Below are 4383 nucleotides of genomic sequence, written 5' to 3'. Positions count from 1 at the left end.
TAAAAAATCCGGATTTTTTTATCTTTGAATCCCCGGTTGCTCCATCGGCCATTACACCTCTTTTTTCCCAAATTTCAACTCCATTTGGAAATTTGGAAATTTGGGAAAAAATCCGGGACCGTTCCCGGATTCAACTTTGTATCCCATAAATGATGATTAAAAACACTGTAACAAAAGTATAAGATGAGTAAAAAGGGAACAAAGGCACGTAAAATCCTGAACAATAGTATATAACACTCCAACAATTCTCAATAATGGTCAACAGCCTCCAAAAAACCTCCAAAAACCGTCAAAAATCAACAAAAATCCACAATGTAACCGTATGATGTCATGAATATTATTGTTTGTAATGATCCAAGGTGTGAATTTGATCAATTGATGCTAAAAAATGATGACAAGATCTTCTTATGATGAATACAGGCGATTTTTCCTAATATTCATAGCTGAAATCCATTTTTGGAATTACTAATTTTTTGTAAAGTTGTTCAATTTTGGATTACTATGGCTCATTTGATAGACCCCGCAATACTGATCATTTATCACCCCCATATGACTTATTTCTGATATGTGATGAATAAGTTATTGAGTTGTAAAGATTGAGAAAACAAGCTTTTGTCATGTAAATGTGATATCACTACGCCAAATTGAAAATTTACCGCTGAGTTTAGAAAATTGAGCAGACATAGACAATTGTGGAAAAGCTGGGAGGGGTCAGAAAAATATGAACAAATATTGGTTGGGCCCTTTGGTGCATTCCAATCATCTGGCATATTTTTTCATATTTTTACAACCACAATGCAAATAATGTCAGAAACCCAGATTTGGTCCAAAACTGGCAGGTAGAGAGACAGTGACCTTGCAACACCAACAAAATCATCAATTTTGCTCCAACACTTGTAGTGTCTTGACATTCTGAATGCCACATTCTGGCTCTACAGTTTTTGTGCACAAAAAAGCTGTGTGTCTCCAAGAATGGGTGAGATATATCAAGAGACGTACACAGCAGGAACCATATATAAGCATAGAAGTCATTACCACAATGGCTTCAGCACGTTAATAAACCTTGTAGAGCCATCATGCGACTTCCATAAATTGCAAGTGTTCAGATGATTGAACAAAAATACTCATATTTTTGTGCTTGAAGGTTTTTGCCCAAATATTGCTAGTTTTGGACCAAATTTGAGTTTCTGACATAATATCCCCTGTGAGCATTTTGGTTTGGGGAGACTTCAAACATCATGGCAAAAATATGCAAATATATGCAAAATGAGGGGACAGCACCCATGAATTGAATCATTATTTTTTCAAATTTTTCCGACCTCCCTTGTATTGGTGATATTTTTCTACAGTTTCAATTTTATAAACTCAGCGGTAAATTAGTGATCTGGCGTAGTGTATGTAACCACCAAATTCAAAATTCACTCCATTTTCTTTGTTTCCTTATAAATTTTTCACTACTCCTCCGTTACTAATGATTGAAAGGTTTTAAATTATGAAATCAATGATTCTGTGTCGAATGAACTATTACACACCCAATTCTGACAAGTTTTGACATATGTAATTAACTGAAAACCTCCATTTTTGATGAAATGGGACCATTTTCACATCTAATAATGATTTCTCTTCTTTTGAAAGATATTCCCACGTCATTCAAATCACCCATATAACTCTAAAATCATTCTGACAAACTCTTGGCGCAATCAATCCTTTAATGACATCACTACACAGGAATTAATACCATAGTACCCTTTTTTGAAATACCCCTTTTCTTGAATAATTTCACACCTCCCTTATCAATTCCCGTGATCCAAGTTGCTGATGACTAATTTTATACTTCTCTTTCATAATAAAACCTTCCTGAACCAATAACTCTCATAATAATAACCTAAAAACCATTTTCCAACTTTCCATACCCATATTTTCGAAATTTCCTTCAACTTTGCTAATGTTATCCTTCTTCTTTCATTCTTTTCATAACAGTTTACATTCTTTAAGAATCAAACTAAATGATCTTCTTCATCCAATTCCTTCTTCCTAATTCTTTTAATTTAATTTTCACTCTTATACTATTTTTATAGATCTTTTCAAATTTTTCTTTTCTCTTAAATGTTCTTATCAAATCAAGTAATAAATATATGATTGAAAAGACAATGAATTGATGATTATAAATCAACTTTGAGACCCTTGCTGACTAATAACTTCAACAATAACTTTGACTTTGACTAAAAATACGAATTTTCCAATAATTTTTAAAAAAATTGCTTAAGTAGAGATCCTGCTCACCACAACGGTACCCGTATTCCAGTTTCTCCACAAGTTTCTGAATATATTCCTTTCTCTAATTGCAAAGGCTACACTTCTCAAAATATCCTTGCTGCATGCAATTTCAACATAGAATTTATTTATTTATTGGTTGGAGCTGAAGGAAGTATGGCGGACAGTGCGCTTTGGAGTTTGGCTCAAAGTTGTGACCTTGCAATTCCAGCAGGGAAGTACTATCTTGGTGATGCAGGTTTTGCTCTCACCTTCCACTCAAGATCAAACTGATAATCTGGAACCTTATGGTAGTACCACTCAAGGTAATAACAATTCTAGAATGATTTGAGATTCAATTGCAGATGCTATGTGGGCAGATTATCAAAAAGAGACTGCAAGAAGACAGCAGTTAAATTGTAGCAGGCAAAGACATGGGAAACCCATCATATATCCAGGTGCTTAAATGATTAGATGCATCCTTATTTAGTTTTTATTTTACATGTACAAGGTATTGGGCGGCTGCGCCGCCCATCAGTCTTTGCTGTCTTGCCTCTGAAATTACTCACGTCTCACCAACACGCAAACGCACTGTCGCGGCCCGCAGCACCTGCCTGACTGTGACAACGATGTGATCTACCGCAGTGTCGTCTCGAAGCCATCACAGCGCAGTCGCAGTCACCCAAAAGCTCCCTGAGAAAGCAATGTGCAAAACAAAATTGCTGCACATTGCAGGCCGTCGCGCTGTAAAAGAAACGCAGCGCGCCGCAGGCCGCTGTGTGCAGCGATGAAATGCCATGTAAGGCGCAGATTTGTAAAAGAGAAATTATATTTTGAAGAAAAAATAAAAAGCATAATACAAATTCAATTAAAGACAGTATAATAAAATAGGACCCCACTATTTAGCGCCCTTGAAACAGTATCCGGCGCCCCCTGTTGGGTCGGACACCGGGCTACAAACAATTCTGGTGCCCCTTTTCAAAAAAAGGGGCACCATATTGGGGCACCCATATATAGACTCGTACTACAATTTACTTCATCTTGCCTTATATATTTATATACTTGGTTAAACATTTTCTTCTTTTGTATGGTACATGAATGTCTAAGGTTAGCCAAGTAAAACATGGCCTTGCCAAACATCTTCTGTCGCTGTTTGCAAGCGGAGCTCGCTGCTCAATCAGCAAGCACACAAGACCATCATTGGCATATACATAACATCGTAAATTGACAGCATACAAGGAAGGCATAGGGTTTTGAGACAACATAATTGTGTGGTTCTGAGAAAGGAAGTTTGTCAACAAACTTGTACAAACTTGAACGGCTGCAAATTCACCTTGACCTTTACAATCCTCCCATTTTTGATGCGCATTGTCCAATTGGTACTGAAGATCTCTTCTGGAGTTCTCATTGATCATGTTTGTTTCTCGCAGCCGCTCATTCGCCTCTTGGAGTTCGCCGTATCTGCTTCATTTCCTCAAAGTCCTTCAACCCAATTAAATTCAGCAGATACAGATAAACCAATTACAGAATTGATTTACTGATTTCAGATGAAGTAAATCAAATTGAAAGGCCAAATCCAACTGATAGATTAGTCGAAGAATTGTATTTAAATCGAACTGAAATTATAAAAACAGAAAAACTTATAAATCAACCATTGGATGAAGGAATAAAAGAGATTCAAACTTGATTATAAATTGTTGAAGAAGAAAGAAATCTAGCAGAAGATGTACTAAGATTAGCTAAAGAAGAAAGTTTGATAGTGTTTGAAACTTAAAGTAAAGTAATATATCCAATGAAATTGAAAAATGGGCCATACTGTGCATCAAGAGTTCAAGAGATGAAGATTTGGATGAGCGAATTGAGCAACTTTAGCTTGAATTGAGTGACTGATATGGTGGTGATATTAGTAGTTGTTAGTTTGGTAAGGTTTAAGAGTTGAAGGTTGTTTGTGTTTGTATGAGGTTGATGGGTGGGATGAAGGTTGTTGGTGGTGGTTGGAAGTTTGGAAATGTGATCAGTGCAAGGGCGAACAGGAAAAAAGCAAAAGTTGTCCAAGGGAAAAGAGTTTGAGATAGGGGACCGGGACCTCCTCTATGCTACTTCCATCAGAGCCGAGGGGCCAATGACCGT

This window comes from Melampsora larici-populina (assembly GCF_000204055.1).
Source record: "Melampsora larici-populina 98AG31 unplaced genomic scaffold MELLAscaffold_13, whole genome shotgun sequence".
NCBI classification, from domain to species: Eukaryota; Fungi; Basidiomycota; class Pucciniomycetes; order Pucciniales; family Melampsoraceae; genus Melampsora; species Melampsora laricis-populina.
The sequence above is the reverse complement of the archived record's forward strand: the minus strand, read 5'-3'. Positions refer to the sequence as shown.